The sequence below is a fragment of the Nipponia nippon genome, unplaced genomic scaffold (genome assembly GCF_047370975.1).
Source record: "Nipponia nippon isolate SJK-2023a ecotype South Korea unplaced genomic scaffold, ASM4737097v1 scaffold_6, whole genome shotgun sequence".
Lineage (NCBI taxonomy): Eukaryota > Metazoa > Chordata > Aves > Pelecaniformes > Threskiornithidae > Nipponia > Nipponia nippon.
The window spans coordinates 13,466,350-13,484,532 of NW_028262380.1; the positions used below are offsets into that span (position 1 = coordinate 13,466,350).

At 42.2% G+C, this 18,183-nt stretch overlaps 1 protein-coding gene across 1 annotated transcript in view; it reads right to left on the reverse strand.

Annotated features, from left to right (window-relative positions):
• Positions 1-17,500, reverse strand: part of KIAA0232 (KIAA0232 ortholog) — a 70,068-nt gene extending 52,568 nt beyond the window's left edge. Inside the window, exon 1 of the mRNA XM_087736211.1 lies at positions 17,394-17,500. The gene's annotated coding sequence lies outside the window, so the exon portion shown is untranslated. The remainder of the gene's footprint in view (positions 1-17,393) is intronic.
• Positions 17,501-18,183: the final 683 nt, after the last annotated feature.

Genomic DNA, 18,183 nt, shown 5'->3' on the forward strand with positions numbered 1-18,183 from the left:
CTATATACTGTGTGCAGCATTTTGTGTGGGCAGCATGCCTTTTGTGGCCAAACAAAATTGAAAGGTGACCTTACAGTTGATACCTATGTCCACATAACAAAAGACCTTAGTTTTTAGGAGCTTTCTTTGCATCACGACCCAGGTACAACTGTATATTCTTGACGTTTACTGAGTCAATTGCGACATGATCAAAAAGAAACCCATTATAATCAGTTGATACAGAGCTGACAAAACCCTATGCTAAAGCTACCTTACTTCTCTGATAGCAGTGTTAATTTTGAGAAAGTAGGCAACGCAAGAGTATTCAATCTTTGTCAGTAACATGTTTGTATTAGTCAGAATCTCATAAGTAAGCACAAATAACAGTAGGTAGACACATACTGCAAAGGGCCTGGAGGTTACTGCTTCATCATGTAATTAGAGAACAGAAAGTATGAGAAGAGTCTAGTATTGTGACCAAGATACTCCAAATCAAGAGCCACAAGTCCAAACTCTTAAGCAGTCCATATTCTCTTAATTGTCGAAGAACAACATTCCACTCAAACATCTATTTTGTCCTTCTCCTGTTGGTACTCCACATCACCACATGTGCTGAACGCTCTGCCTAAGTCAATGCCACAATCCCAGTCAGCCCCCCAAGCCCTATGTTTCAAAGATCTGGGAAAACTGACATTCTTGGACATGGAGCAGAACTACCTGAAACTTCAGGAAATCAACAACTTTTTGACAGAGTTGACAGAAAGTTCCACTGGAAAGCGGAATTATGAAAGGGTGGACAGGGAGGAAAATCAGGGAAAAAAATGTGAGAAAGTGACCAAACAATAAATTAATTTATTCTAATTCAACAGGTCTCCCATCTACCCACAATCTTTTCCTTTACAAAGTGTACAGAGAATGGAGAGGGACAGCAAACACATGTTCCAAGTAGTCTTTGGTTTGCAAAGATACCATCAAAAACAGTCAAGGGAGGCGGGATGGAGGGTTTGTTAAGGTGATCTCAGCAAGTTCGCAGGTGACACCACGCTGAGTGCAACTGATTTGCTTGAGGGAAGGGATGCCATCCAGAAGGACCCTGACAGGCTTGAGAAGCTGGCCCACACAAACCTCCTTAAGTTCAACAAGGCCAAGCTCAAGGTCCTGCAGGTGGGTCGGGGCAATCCTCAGTATCAATTCAGATTGGGGGATGAATGGATTGAGAGCAGCCCAGTGGAAAAGGACTTGGGGATACCTGTAGATGAAAAACTGGACATGAGACAGAGCTTGCAGCCCAGAAAGCCAATTGTATCCCGGGCTGCACCAAAAGAAGCGTGGCCAGCAGGTCAAGGGAGGAGATTCTGCCCCTCTACTCTGCTCTTGTGAAATCCTATCTGGAGTACTGCATCCAGCTCTGGGGTCCCCAGTACAAGACAGACATGGACCTATTAGAGCAGATCCAGAGGAGGGCCATGAAAATCATCAGAGGGATGGAATACCTCTGCTATGAGGAAAGGTTGAGAGAGCTAGGGTTGTTCAGCCTGAAGAAGAGAAGGCTCTGGAGAGACCTTATTGCAGCCTTTCAGTACTTAAAGAGGGCTTGTAAGAAAGATGGGGACAGACATTTTACGAGGGCTTGTAGCGATAGGACAAGGAGCAATGGTTTTAAACTGAAAGAGGGCAGATTTAGACTGGACATAAGGAAGACATTTTGTACAACGAGGGCAGTGAGACACTGGAACAGCTTGTCCAGAGAAGCTGTGGATGACCTATCTGAAGTGTTCAAGGTCACGCTGGACAGGGCTGTGAGCAACCTGATCTAGTGAAAGATGACCTTGCCGACAGTAGGGGGGGATTGGACCGGATGATTTTTTTAAAGGTTCCTTCGAACCCAGACCATTCTGTGATTCTATGATACAGCAAAGCAAAGGGCTTCTGGATACTGAGTCATTTCAATCAAAATTACTTAGACAAATGGTTTAGATCCTTGACACCTAGTAAGGACTGAGTTTATGCTTCAGCTTTTCCCTGAATGGGGTGATAATGTGGCCTCTTTTCTATCTTAACACTTATTTCATGAGGTATTTGAGAAACTCAGTTCTTGAGATCTAGGCTGACAAAATCTGATTTACTTTGGCTGACCAGTTAAAGCGTGTCTTGCTTTTTTTAGATGGGGAGGAGAGAGGAGAGACAGCCAGAGAGAGACAGGTTATCACAGGAATTAAAAAATGAAACAACAACAAAATTTCTATGACGTTCAAATATTATAGTCCAGCTTTTTTGAATATCATATTTAATTACCTATTTTAACATTATTTTAAGTTTCAAAATATATACATGATATAAAAACTGGAAATCTGAACAAAATTCTGACACAGTATTTGAGAGTTCTCATTTTACAACTGTCTCAAGTACTTTATTTTACAGAAAGTCTTAAACATATTTCCATTATGTTTTAGAATTAACAAAATTTCATGCAAACTGAGTATTCTCCCATCCCAGTACTAGAGAGGCTTTCCATATCAAATTAACACAAGTCACTCAAAGAGCAAACATTTCTGCTAATACATGGGAAGCTCGATTTTAGAAGTAACATTTTCTGACAAATATATTCTCATCCCTTTTCAATCTTTTTCACACTGTCTTGTTAAAAATAACTTTCTCCATCCTCACAATGACCACAACTAATCTGAACAGGCAAACTACAATGCAGCCTAAGTAATTAGCACAAGGCTAGTTATTTTAACTACCAAGTTGGAAATAATTCTCCATTTCCAGCTGTAAAATATGATGGAGGGACAAGCCTTATAATAAGAATTACCAAATAAAAATTTACACATCTCTATCAATAGGTTGTGAAAACTACTGATTACTTACAAATCCTGAAGTCAAAAATATATGAAATTCTTTCAAAAGAATGTCTACTTACTCCGCTTCCTAGCCCAATTTTTCCTTTTAAGTAACCTTCAGTTTTTGTAATATTAATCAATGACCTTAATAAGGTCACTGTTAGATAAGCTGTCAGTGTCTTAACAACTATAGGCACAGAAGCCAATTTATTAAGTGTCTTGTAACAGAATAAGAATACAATATTGTGTAAACACTTGGATTTTACAACTTAGACTGCCTTAGAATAGATACTCTTTCTCAAAATTCTACTCAGTGTGACAGTCACTAAACATTCTTTTGACCTAAAATAGACAGCAGAAGACAATAACTGAGTTTTAGTCTCCTGAAATCTAGTTACGGAAAAGCAACAACTTTAAATAATCTGCAGCAAGAAAGAGGAAGGAGGATCAATGGTACAGAAACTGAACCTGCAACACTCCAGGTCCATTCCTTACAATAGAGTTGTTCTTGCATGGTAAATAATCTTTTTGGAAGACTAAATAATCCTAGTCTTCCCCATAAGTGAAGTGGAATATGAATACTGTCATAACAAATATATAAAATAATTTAAATAAATAAAAAAAAAGACTTTTTAAAAAAAAATATAAAGAATGTCCTGGCAATACAATAATGAGAGCCACACAAACAACTTCTTGTGACAGTTGTGTCTACAGCAATACAGCATTATACTATAAAATTACACTAAGATTACCAAAGAGTACAGTAAAAGAAAGGTGTAATTAAATCGCTCTTCAATGAAGCTTGATACAAGCCCACCAAGAAAGTGCTAGCATATGTAACTGTTCTTATCAGACTATCAACAGAAAGAGTAGGTTGGCTAAAAGCTCATGCAAGGCAAGACATTTCCATGTCTTCAACAGCTTTTTTTCTCTCCATTAATTCCCTTTCATACAAAAAAGAAGTTATTTTAAGGAGCTGAAAAGTAAGGCCTTTTTTTCCAATTGTTTCTAATCTTGGAAAACAGTGACCAAAGCCAAACCACAAAACTCACTGAATTAATCTAAGGAAACCTCATCTGTATTTTATCAGCGCCAAGAGGCCTCTAAAAATTATGTATCCATACAGCAAGGTTCTGAACAAATATTTTTTGTAAATGAAAAAAATAAGTAGACTTAATTACTTTTAAAATTACAGAAAACATTGGAATAGAAGAGTAAAAACCATACCCCTTACTACTGTCCTTTCAAGTAAACCGAAGGTCCACAGACTATTTCTTGGAGATCATAAAAAAGTAACTTTAAAAGGAAGCAAATTATCTGCAGGCTTAAATTTGCTACACTGGGGTCTACACTCTCAATGGAAAAAAATTACAGGATCTACATATTGAAGGAAGTTGAAAACGAATATATTATTTATTTCTATAATCTGCAAATGAAGTCTCTCAAGCCTCAAAGTTACTCTTTACACATTTTGATACATCTACTACAGATAAGTCGATCTCTTAGACAAAGCTACAGATGCTATCTTTTTCCTTCTTTCCATTCCCAACATGGATAACACTTGCGTTTCCAGTGCTTCGTTCTGCCTACTGCTATATGTTAACAATTAGACGAAACACATTCTCACATAATAGTTAAGTCATAACTGCTGTTTTATACAAAGTTTCCTCTATTATTCTGTGAAATATGCCAGTACATTATGTAGTTTAGTTTAGAATTAACGGCTCTCATTTTCAGAAGATTTTTTTCCCTGCTATGGTCTTTGACAATGTATGACAATTTTTCAATGCATGGAGAAAAAAAAATATCGACTACAGAATTCTTTTTTTTTTTTTTAAATGTGGATACAAGTGTCCACATTTTTTAACCAAGACAAAGTTTTTTAGAAGTAGTATTTTTTCCCAGAATGGTTGTATAAAAAACAAACAATCCTTCCTTTCCCTGACAACAACATATAGTGAAAATATGCAAATCCTAATTAGTATAAATCAAAAGTGAAAATGTTATCAAGTTTTGTCAATAACATAAAATCACATATTAACTTCAATAAATTTCAGTCCCCTCTAGAAGACTGATAATCAAAAGCACAGTCACATCATATGATGGTAACAGAAGTCCAAAATTGTTCTTATATATTATGGAGGAATCAGCAATTTTACCATCATTTCTTTTGTTTCTTTTAGTGAAAAACCTAAAAAAATCCTTAACATACAAAGCAAACGGCCACACACTGGGGAGGGCACTGTCAAAGCCCAGAAACAAAGCCTATTTAAAATGTAGTGAACAATGGAATCTGTGTCCTTAATAAATTTCACATGGCATTTAAAAGACATGTGAATTCAGAAGTAAAAGACGTTGTTATTTTTTAATCACATTCCTCGATAATCTAAGAAATTTGGCTGTATAGACCTCAGAGCAAGGACAGCTTTTTCATGTGTTGGTGATGTTTGATGTTATTGTACAACAAACAGCAGAGCAGGAACTTGATTCATGACCAAGGCACTGAAACACTATCATAAAACAAAAAAATTGATAATGCCTATGCCATAAACAAACCTCTCCCTCCATCCCAGTTCCGACAACTTCTGCCACGAAGCTTCAGAAGCATTGCCATGCCATGAGAAACACAGATTAAAACACCTGGCTGGAATCAAAGCAAGGAGCACTAAAAGTGGTCAGAAGCATAAAAGCAGCTCTGTGAATTAACTTTTAGATATACACAGAATTTCCTTTTTTACGAAGTATTATTGGGAAGTGCAAGAGTGATAGAATCTCATTTGTAACGGATATATGTTTTATGGTTGACTGATGTCTAATGAGGCTGGGTTTATGCTATGGTTCTAAGGTAACTCAGTCAAGTCAGAGAACCCACAGAGGGGACAGAAACCAGTCTGTAGGCGTTACTGCAGGATTTTTTTTCTTGTAAATCTGCAAGCTTATTTTCATAACACTTACCCAAATGAAAATCTGAAGCTGCTAATCCTGTATAAAAGCTTAATGGAATTACTCAAAGGATTCAAGAGCTACCATATAAGCCTCATTTACGCAAGTTAGGAAAGAAAAAGAACAGAGATATAACCAAGATGACACCAGGGGAGTCACCAGGACAGCTCTGTAGGATTCTGCATTGGGACCTGCATTGCTTAACAAATTCATAAGCGACCTGGAAGATGGGATGAGTGACATAGTTAACAAGCTACCAGACGACAGCAAGCTGTCAGGGATAGTGAATACAAAATAACTGAAAAAATGCAGAAGGACTTTATGAAACTGGACTGGGCAATAAAAAGGCAAACAAAATTCAGCATAGATAAACTTAAAATGAGACAGAGGAGGAATAATAACCTCATGCTATTAATACATAGAACAATGAGTTATGAGCTGACTATCAATCCCAGGATCTATTTCCTACGTAGCATGTTAGATATTTCATGAAACTATAAGCTCAAACCCAGCAATAGTCAAAAGAACAAACCACAGAACAAAACTGAAGTCATCTTTCTGTCACTGAATTAATGTTTTGCACACATATTGTACATAGCATGCAACCCTGGTTCTGGATTATCAAAGAAGATGTGCCTCTCCACGGAGAGAGATTGACTGTTCAGTGTATTTTCTAATAGAAAGTACCAACAAGTTAGTAAGAGCTATGTACAAAACTTCATACAACACGTACTAGGAATTTCTTGCCAAAAGATACTGAGGACTCAAAAAAAAAAAAAAAATTAGATGGGCTTCAAAGGAAATTGAACGAGAGAGATCCCTTGAGAGTTTCCAACTAGACAAACCACACCAGGCTCAGGAAATCCCCTAGACTGAAAATAGTGTGAGGCTGGGGGAGTATTCAGGAGAGGTATCACACACACTCTCCCTGTTCTTTTTCGTCCCTAACAGCTCACTTACAGATGCTGTTGCAGACAAGCACTGGATTTGACAAAGCCTTTGTCTGAACCAGTACAGCTGTTCTTATAAAACATTCATGTTCACCATAATACAAGAACAACACTTCAAAAAACGGTAGCTGGAGGAGTTCAATGAGCTGATCCACTCACAGGGCTGCACATTATTAACATATATGAACTTTATTACAAGATATCAGAACATCAATCCTGTCAGAGAGCAAAAACCGAGCTATGGGAAACAACTGTTAACGGATGGCAAAATTAGCAGGTGAGGCACCTGCACTAGGGCTTCAGTTGCATATCCAAGACCCCAAATTCTCAGTAATCTGAATATTCTCCACTTCCTCAAAACAAACACATAAGCTGGAAAACATACAGTTTGTAAGTTAGAAAAAAAAAGGCAAGATGGAAAGAGGAAAAAGCACGACCTAGCAGCAAAACCTACAAACACTGAAGAACAGTCACAGCATACTATGCCCACCACGTACCAAGACTTCATCACTTTATGGAATTGTAAGAACGTCTGAAAGTGGCTTCATAAACAGACTCCTTTGAAAGGGTTCCTGTTACATATAGCAGACTTGTAAGAAGCATCTCTACATAGTGGACACCTAGGAAGTAGTTCTTCACTACATGCAATATGACTTAAAAATTTAATTAATAAGCCCTAGTAGTTGGCAATTTTTGCGGATGATGGTTCAATAGGTGTCTTGAAAATTTAGTAAGCAAATTTTACCTTCAAGACAGAAGCATTGTTATTTCATAGCATCACTCAGGAAACTATTTCAGGAGGTCAAGACTGAATATTAAAGATGTGTAAAAAAAAAAAAACAACCAAAAGCAAGCACTTCATTATGCAGCACATAGCCACCACTTCAATTTCAATAAACATAAGGGAGCCCAGAGCATTTCTGACAAAATAAAACCTGACAAATAAAATAACTTCTGGTACCATAGTTTGTTGTGCAGTTGTACCAGATAAGTGTAAGTACAGCACATCTGTAACCTGTGCCCCTCAACCCAAAGCATTATGTCTCCAAAAATGTCAGTATTAATTTTAAGAATTAAAATTAGCAACTGTTAGAAACACCTTCAAACATTGATCAGATTTAATAAATTGAAAGATATTTATAGACTCTCTGAATCTAGAGGAGTGAAATACTGCTTCGCTAATTTCAAATGCCTAGCTGTCATTAACAGTGGCAACATTTACATTATTTTAGTAAGAATTTGTCCAAACAAGGTTATCCAGTTACCAATACAGTCCTAATAATTCCATTCTGTTCTTAAAAAACTATGAACATAAACTGCCATGAGAATTTTTTTTTTCCAGTTTAGTTTTTCACTGTCCAGACTGGATTTTGAACTTAGTTTCAAGCTTGCTCAAAACTGGTGTTTGAACTAAATTTTACTTCTTAGTTTAAACAGGACTACGTTTTTTTAAAAATTCTGTCTGAAGAAAAATGTACACTTATCACATAACTTAGAAATACAGCAATTTTGTATAAGTTTAAAAAGACAAATTAGCATCTAATGACAAGGAATTTCAGTCAATATTTTTCACATTAAAAATGAACTTAAACCCATGCTGCATATAACTGACAAAACTTGAAGTAATTACTACCATTGCCAGGACAAGTACCAGTTTGTAAAAACCAGAAGTGATGGTTTTTATACCAGCAGTAACTAACTTTCAAGAGAATGACACCAGCAGCAGCATCTTGACAGAGAAACCTGTGTGGCTGATGACTCAAAGGCGAGTTAGCGTTACACAAACTGCACCGCAGCGGCATACTGCCACCAACAGAGGATGTTCTGCTGTTTCCCTCCCTTCCTGGCGTTCTCACCCTTCTGTCCTTGTACTTAACCCATCCACTGTGTGGCTGCAGGTATGAACTGGATCAGTTTGTTCTAAATGGAAAAAAAATTCCTTTTTGGTGGGCCAGTCTTCAAAAAATACAAATAAGCGATCAGCTCACCTCGTTGCCACAAAATTTCTACATGTGGCATAAGAAAGGAAGTGGGGTTGCCCCTTTCAGCGGCGGCCCACTGTTAGATCCACTTAAGTATAACAAGAAAACATTAGGAAGGCAGAGTTCAGAAACCACACTTTAGCTAATTCAGATGCAAGTCTTTCAGACTACCATTGCTCTTTGGAACATGAAATGTGGAAGCCAATCCAGGTACTTCAACAGATATGTACTTCCAACATTGTTACAGAGATGCCCTACTGACCTATGCAACTGTACCCCATATCGTTCAGTAGATTCAGCCCCAAAACAAACAGAATCCCACTGCAACAGCAGCCTAGACATGACAAAGAACTTACTGGTTGCTTCAAGTTTGGTAAGAGAGAGGCAAGTGTTGCACCGTAACTAGCCTAGAATATTATGGATCACTAAAGCATGGAGAACCCAAGAGAAACAGTGAGTGCTAATGCAGAAGGCAGCATACATACACTTCAAAAACGCAGACGTTGCCTCAGGTCATACTTTACAGTACTCCCCAACCATCAGTGTAATTTCAGTATCACTGACATCAGGTGTCAGACTGTTCTGTTACATTTCTTTCTACCATTGAAGACATTGGTACGATTTAAGTTTTTCAATTTAAAATTGCAGATCTTATCAGTGTACCAGAGCAAAGCCAGTGACAAACATCTCTCTCTCTCCCATTTACCTCAAGTCTGTTACACACAGGGATTGCCGGGATACACTGCTACAGGGCCTGAGAGGTCCTGGGGACAAACACCCATCTAGCTGTAACTTCAAGGAGGAGACAGTCCTTTTTGTTCAGTCCCCTGAGAATCTTCACAGGGACACGATTTATCAAAAGCTGTATCTTTTACTACACAAGCAACAGACCGCACATCGTTAATTACCATCATCATAATTCAGTAAGTCTTTCTCAGGTTTAAGGAAACATAAATGGAGCTAATAAAAACCAAAGCCAAATATAACCAAGATGACAAAGGATGCACGCATTTTAAGCTCACTGAGACATAAATCTTCGGGACTTTCTGCATGTAAAATCTGTAAGCTTTCTACTATTTGTATCTTGCTATATTTACTAGCCTTTCTATCCCCTAGAACATATGCAGGGCTTCACAATGCAACAGAGGATGCAGTCAAGTACAGGAAAGATCAGATACATGCTCTCAACTATTTTGATCACTCTCCTTCCTGCCCTCCTGATGTCTTTGATTTACCCAACTGTTAGAGCAGTCCAAACTACCTGTTACTAACAGCTATTTGCCCGTGTTTGCACTCCCTTCCCAAGCGGGACGGTAATGGCTCGGAGGCCTGAGCGCCGAGTTACGTGTGCATCCATTAAACCAGACTTGCCTCCAGTCTCCTAACGCCTCGGTGCGCAGACACAGACACCAGTGTGCCCCAACAGGTGTTGCCAGCCCCCCCCCCCCCGAAGGCACAGACAGCCACCAGAAGGAACCATCCCCCAGGCCACCAGCGGGGCCATCCTGATAAAACAGTCAGTGCTCTTCACATCAGCTGGAACACTACTGCAGCACCAAGGAGCCCAGCGGTCACTCTTTTAGTGCAACCACATAGGATTTATTTCAATTAATATACAATTTAGTCCTAGGCGTATGTTGCGTCTTTCAGTCGGGGAAGGAAAAAGAGAATGAATTATGAATTCCAAAGATCCAATAACCACTGCCCATTTAAAGGCTATGGTACTTCTCCAGCTATTTGTACTTCCAAAGTTATTAATCCAGCTGTATATAAACATCTAACTCGTTAATGACCCCACTACACATCTTACTTGATTTTGTTAACTTCTTTAATTTGTAGGCAGGTCTTCTCTGAATGTTTACTATTGAAGTTTTCTATACTTGGGTCTGCGATTCAAGGAGTTTATTACTACCTTTTCGAAAAGCTTAAAATAGCCTCATGAAGGGTTTAAAACCAAATATAACTATTGCCTAACTATATAGTCTTTTCAACTGCTCTTTTCATTAAAAAAAAAAGATGTTATAAATTCATTTGGAAGTCACATATAGACAATGTTTTCACTAATAACTGTGTAAAAATGTACAGTATGTGTCAGCCACAAAAGGCTCAGTAATCACAGAGAGTTCTGAAGTTCTGACAAGTTGAATTTGCAAACTCTGTGACTTAACCAGCAGAGAAGATACCAACTTTGCAGCAAAGAAAATATGGCAGACCACAAAGGAAATTGTTTCCAATGCTATTCTCCTGCACTTCTACTACTTCTGGTTTTTAATCCAAAATGTTAGTAAATTACATTCTATGTATTTATGAAATTGAGATCAGAAGTAGGAGACTCTGCAATTTTGAACAGAGTAACAATTTACATGAAAGAATATATGTTTTGGCACTTGAGTGCATTTGCATAGGCATTGTTTGTTCAGTTTATGTTGTAAGACCGTCAGGAAAACAACTTTTTCTTCTTCTTTTCCATAAAAACAGTGGTGATATTTGTTGCCATGTCATATCTCCACTGTTAGGATTAAGTATGCTGCCTAAAAAAGGTATTGCTTATTTAAAAAAAAAAAAAAGTTTACAAACCCAACAGGTAGGACAGGTTAACATTGCTCTTAAAAATAATAAATTTGCTGTTTGATACTTCAAATGACAGCTGAAAATCTTATTTTACTAAAATGCAAAATATTTAACTATCACCACCAGAAAACCTCTTACAGAAGCAGCAGGTCAGCATTACATTACTTCTCTTTGAGGAAGTTACTGTACTGTTAACCAAGGCATTTCTTTCACAACTCAAGAACAAAGTTACTAAAAACTGGAACTCTGAGGTTTCTCTCAAGCTGATAAGATATCCTGTTCAGAGAAGCTGGTGAAAAGATAATCTATATAAATATGAAAATTAAACTAATATCTGGGCTTACAGAAACATTTTAAAACTCTTGTGTCACCCCACACAATTCAACATGACTTCCAGCAAAGCAGCTCCAAAAACTTCAATAAACAAGAATTCCTATAGGTAATTCTGGTTTACTGTTAAGTGCAATAGTCAAATAAGCAGCAGAGTGAACTTCTACCCCAGAAGACAGAACCAGGAGAACAGGAAGTCACTCAACAGCAACCTTTAGCTAATTAGTAACAGTCAGTAGCTCAAAATCTTCGGCCAGCAGAATTAAAATATCATGAAATAGTAAAAGTTTTTCCTGAAGTTTCATAAGTAATGTTATCCATCAGACAAATCACTGGAAGCCGGCTCCGTTTCTTTCAAGATACTCCAGTGTCCTAAATTCAATGCAGTGTTTTAATGTCACACTCCCATTCAGTCACAGAGTCTTCAAATTTGTTTCAAGTTTGTAGTAACAGATTACGGCGTCACAAGGATTTAGTGAGAATTAATTACCCACCCAATGGCAGCAATACGCATTACTGATTTCTTTATTAGTGATGCTTCAAGCAGCCTTTTTTCTTTAGGCTAATAAAACACTTTATTTTCTTAAAAAGCACATATGACACATGCTAAATGACCAAAATCATTTCCTTAACCACTCTGTGTACGTTTTAGCACATTTTCCCACTTTACAGTTGAAGATTATCTCAGTCTAAATCCTCACTAAGTTAACACTACCTGGAATAACCTTGCAGAGTGTATCTTGCAACTCCACTCTGTTGCTCTGATGTTAAAACTATACAATCTTATGAAAACTTACTTTATTTTTTCTGGCCTTCAGCTACCCCTAGTCTCTTACTCTCTTATCTCTCTCTGTACTTTCTTCCACAGTCTATGTATGCAAAACCTCTTCTGCAATGCAACTATGGTTCCCTTCAGAATTCTTCTATAAGCAAGCTAGTTCATCAAACCAAACCATAAAAACAACAAAACCCACACTCATACAATTTAATAACATATAAAAGGCACAACAGCTCCTCCTTTCCATACAGCTTCTTAAACACAGGCACATTAAGATGAAACAATTTGCTTGAATCCGCGCAGTGACAGAGCCGATAGAAAACTGCAGGTCTCTTCAATACTAGTCCAGCGTTCTATTCAGCAGACCTTGTTCCTTTTATAAATGTAATAGTAACTAGGGGAAGATTTTTAAAAGTTCCAAAAAAGAACACAAAACTATTCAGGATTTCATCCCTGTTACAATTTATTTTGATTTATTAACAAGTTTTCTTGCACAGAGGACAAATTTTCACATGCAATCCTTTCTAGAATAAGGCCTAGAAAGTTACAAACAAAAGTAAAATTAGCATGGACCGCATATTTGAAACTTCCTCCTCAATACAGTAAAAAAGAAATTTAAACATTCCTCAAATTATATTAAAAATGAAAATTGTTATAGCAAGCCCGAGCACAGATCATGCACAAACTTAGCAGGATATAATCCACTTATTACATGTAATATCACAACAGAGAAAAATGAATTTAAATCCTTTATAATTGAAATTTCCACACTACTGCCTTAGAAATAAATCTCTTGAAAGACAGATACCAAAGTGGACGTACAGAAGCTAAGGTACGAACAGAATCTAGATGATGCAGAAATAATCAATGAATAGTTTTATGCAGGTAAATCCAAACACTTGCACGTGAAATTATAAGGAAAATAGCAGATTAAAAGTATTCAGTAGCTTCCAATAAAGCTAGAGAAATAACTTCTAGTAAGAAGTCTGTGAAAGAATAATCCTTGTACTGAATGTTCAAACCACTCAACACTTCCTCCCACCCCTGCAACCACCACCATGGCCCAATAAAACACACATTCAATCCCTCAGCATCCATTACAAATGCACCCAACCAACTTTTGGGAAAAGTAGAACAAGATGCTTTTTAGTAAAAATATTGTAACTAGCTCATCTAGATCTTTTTCTACTAAAACACTCCGACAGTCCTGCAATTATCTGGTATTTTTACCTAGAAAAATCTGGTAAATCATTTCCAAATTATGAAAAAACATACTTTTCCCTCCTATCAGACAATTTTCTTTTTGTCTGTATATTGAAATGCAACTGAGCATTCAAATATTCATTTGAACATTTCAATTTTGTATCATGAAATTGACTTTACTCGGAAAAAATTTTGGGGGCGGGGTTGGGGGGGACGGACACAACACAACAACTCGTTTCTATAATTACATTTACAAATTACCTAACCAGCCTGTCACTGTTCTTGGACTAAAATGAAGGATTCCAATCTCTGTTCCACAATACAGAAGAAACTATCCCAATAAACAGAGCATATTAAATAGCTTCTAGGAGATCATTTGTATTCCAAGCTCCATTAGCAGTGCAGATAACTAGAATAGTTCCTGCTACCTCTCTTAACTGACAGGAGTTCCAAGTTTTGCTGTCTTCATCACATTCTGCTTTACCAGACATTGCTACTCATCTTATTACAGGAATAAGTTATTCCTTTTAGTCATTAGCTATTGGTTGTTATTACCATTATACAATTTTAGGGGCTTCACATTATCAGTCCATCAGTCAGGTATGAAACCTATGCTATAAATGCCTGTCTTAAGAAAAGAAAGAAGAAAACCAAGCTGCAATGGAATAACAAGAAATGAGCGTCTTTTACTCTCACAAACTACAGAAAACCCCAGATTAAAAAGAAAAAAAAGCTCAATTTTCTTATGTTGACACATTAATATTTAGATGGCTTTAAAGGAAATATTTAACACATACTGCTTTCAACATCCATCATTACGAATTTTTTATGCTTCTTTATGCAAAGCTTAAAGAGAAATGATAGATGATTTTGCTAGGATTCTAGCTAAGTAGATTGAAAGTCTATTCTGACTCTACAGCACTATGCCTAAAACCCAACAAAATTCCACAGAAAATTGACCCATGCTAAGTATACAACCAACCTCTTGGCTTCCTTTATTCCCCCTATTCACCTAGAAACAAGATTCTCAAGAAGGACAAATAATGAAGTTATGAGCAGTATTTAGATCTTCCTCTGTCCCTATTCCTGCTAGAATGCACAGCAAACGAGCAAAGGAAAATGCTGACATCATTTTACCCCTATGGAATTTCTCTTACTTGGAAGAATAATGAATAAAAGCAGTGGGGAATGCAGGCTATGAAATCAGCATATTAAGATAACAAGAGAAATTCAAGGCCTCCAATTTTTCCTCTTGGGTCACATATAGATCTGTTTGCCCCTTCCTTTCCTTCTGATTCCCCTGCTGATGAACAGAAAAGCTAGAGGGTCATGTATCCAATAAAAATTTGCAGAATCTGTTGTCTCAAAGAATCATTACCCCCACAGTGCACAAAACAAACGATCTGATAAAGTTCTGTCACTGTACATGTGGAAATATCTGCTAAGCAGAATATGGGGGGGGATATAAACTGCTGATGATTTCAATGGAGTGTACAAATCAGGATTTCCCCTATAATTCTTAGTCTTTGAAAATGAAGAACATTATAAATATAGAGTGTACTACTCATTTTATTCAAGTTACCTACATCCCCTCTTATATCTCAATGATCAAAATAGAAGATTTTGATACCTATACAATATGCTTTATTGATTGGAAGGGAGGGGTTGTACACTATCGTTTTAGCATATCCATACTGACAAGAAACAGCAGATGGAGAATTAGTACAAAATAAAAATCTGTACAGTTACATGTCAAGTAACAATCAAGTTCCATGTCATTTACTTTTATAAGGCATAGTCTTGTCTTGAACAATAAAGAAAAATGTCAGTTTCAGACTCCCATGGATTGTGAGAAGCCTGCCATACTTGGGTTTTAAGCACTGCAGTGAAGTAGTTTGTTTTACACAATTATCTACTGAATCATCACGAGCTCACTTCTGACAGCTAAGAAACCAAATTTGATCTGCAATTCCCACCTCATCCCAGGAACACAGAAGTAATCTACGGTGTGCAACAGAAGGGTAAAAACCTAAATATTTAAAAGGGTTTGCCTGAGGAAAATCAACTACCCATACCACAGGGTCCTCTGATCGCAGGCCTATAAACTACAACCCAAATTACTTGTATACAAAACACACTGGAATAGAGGAACGTCTTTTCTTTGAAAGGACGAGCAAATCGTACTGGTTTCACCCTTCAGATCAGTATCAGGTACTGCAATGAGTAATTAAAACAAAGACAAAACAGAAAAAAGCACTGCATTTTCGCTTTTCTCAAAGTTTCATAACACGACCCAACAAACGTATACTTTTAACCGAGACGACACGAGGAGAAGATGGAAACGAGTTTGCTGGAATGAAGAGTCAGCTCGTGTCACTTCTGCATTCAGCTGTAACCTTCGCCAAACCTTGTGTGTGCCCCCCCCCCCCCCCCCGCCCGCCGCTTGCGAGCGGCTGCGGCCCCGCCGGGCCCGCCCAGGCGGCGCCAGCTGCGGGCGGCCATAGGCTGCGGCTGCCGTCAGTCTCCTATCAGCCCAGCTCCTCCTCCTGAAGCAGCAGCAGCCCTAGCCTTTCTGTCCGCCTTTTGCCTTCAATAGGCCCCTAAAGGACAATGCTCTTGGAAAGGGGGGGGGGGGGAAAGGAGTGGAGCGAGTCCCACCAGATGGGCCCCCAGGCTAGCCCCGTAACGCCGCGGCCAAGCCCGTGGTGGTCTCCATCCAGCCCAAGCCGAGGCGTGAGACCCGTCTCCCCGCTCCTCCTCACCGGTCAGCGGCCGCTGCCTGCGCTTTGTACGATTACGCACAGGATGAAAGGTCACGGCGGGAGCCATGCCCGCGCACCAGCCAGGCCTGGCAGCGGCCCGGGGGGTGGGGAAAGCCCGGTGGCTTCAACCTCACCGTCAGGCTGGGCAGCGAAGGGGCTGGGCAGCGAAGGGGCTGCCCGGCTCCGGCTCTCGCTACCCTGACCCGAAGCGCCGCATCCTCCGGTATCCCCGTCCACTGCGCCGGGTGACATCGGCGCAGGCCGGCACCCGCGACGGGTGGGTGCTGGGTGCCGCCGTCCTCTCCCTCCTCCTCTCCTCCCGGGCGTGACCCGGCCCGAAGGCACGGGAGCCCCGGCTCCCGCTCCAGGCCGGCACCTCCCTGCCGACCCCCGGCGCAAGCCGCTCACCTGACGCCGGGACCCCAGGGGCCGGGCCGGGATGGAGGGGCGCGGGGGGGGGACCCGGGGAGGGCTCAGCTCCCAGACGGGCGCTCGGACCGGGGCACCCCGGCCGGGCCCCCGGCCCCGCCCCCGAGCCCTGCCTCGCCGCCGGCCCGCAGCCAGCCCCCCCGCCCGGCCCCTCGCGCTCCTGTCACCCCCTCCCCGGCCCCTCTCCTCCCGTCGCCGCGCTTCCTCCCCTCTGCCCCCCGGCCCTGCCCCCGGCCTCCCCGGCACGCTCCCGCCGCGCTGCGGCAGGCGCAGCCGAGAAGCGGGACGCGCCGTCCCGGGGAACCGTCCTCCCAGGGCCGGCCAGGCCCGGCCCCGCAACTCCTCCTCTTCCCGGGCTCTTAGCGGAGAGGAGAGGGGCGGGGAGGGGAGAGCGGGCCGGCGCGGGCCTCCTCGGCCGGGCCTCAAGCCGCCGGCCCGGCGCTCCCCGGGGGCCGAGCCCGCCCGTCCCTCAGCGCAGCGGCGGGAAGAAGCGGGGGGGGGGGGGGGGGGGGGCAGCCACAGCCTCCCGGCTCCGTCCTCCCGTTGCCACGGGGAGGGCGGCCGCCGCCTTTCCTCCAGCCCTGCCCCTCCCTCTGCTCCCCAGGCCCGCGGCGGGTATTTACCTGCCGTGGCGGCGCACAGCGGGGCCCTGGGGCCTCTGGCAGCCGGAGGAGGCGGCGGACTCCGTCCCGCTGCTGCCGTCCCCGAGTGAGGCGGGCGGGACGGAGCCGGGACCTGCCCTGGGAGGCGTTACGTAAACCGGCGGCGGCGGCGGCTCCCAGCGCCACGGGGAGGGGGGGGGGGGGCGGCCGCTCCGTCACCAGGCAACAGGACTCAGCGCCCCGGCGGACCGTGCCGCAGGCTCCTCCCCGTATCCTTCCGCCCAGAGGGCGGCCCGGATCCCGCCGCCCAGGCGTGGGGGTCGGGGCTGCGGGACGGCGGCGGGGTGCCCGCGCGGCGGGGCGGCGAGGGGAGTGCCGGGCTCTCCGCCGCGCTGGCGGGCGGGCTGCGGGGGGACCGGGACCCCCCGTCCCCGCCCGGTAGCGCCCGGGCGCCAGCGAGCCGGCTCCATGGCGGGCCGTCGCGCAGGAAGGGCGGGGGGGAGGAGGGGAAGTATCCCTTTGCCCTGGTTGTACAGCCTCGGCCCGGCCCCGCCTGCCGGGAGAGCGCCGCGCTGTCCGCCGGGCGCCTGAGGAGAAAAGGGGCGGGCGAGGCGTTTGAAAGTCACGGGGCGGCGGGGAGAGCCCCTCCGAGGGCCGCCCCAGCGGCGGGGGAGCGGCGCCGTCCCTCCTGCCCCGGGGAGCCGTCGCCCGGGCGGGGCGGCGGGCGGCGGCCCCTGGCCTCGCCTGGCCTCGCCTCTTCGGCGAGCGGCCGGCGGGAGCCACCCTGGCCCCCTCGGGAGGGGCGGCTGCG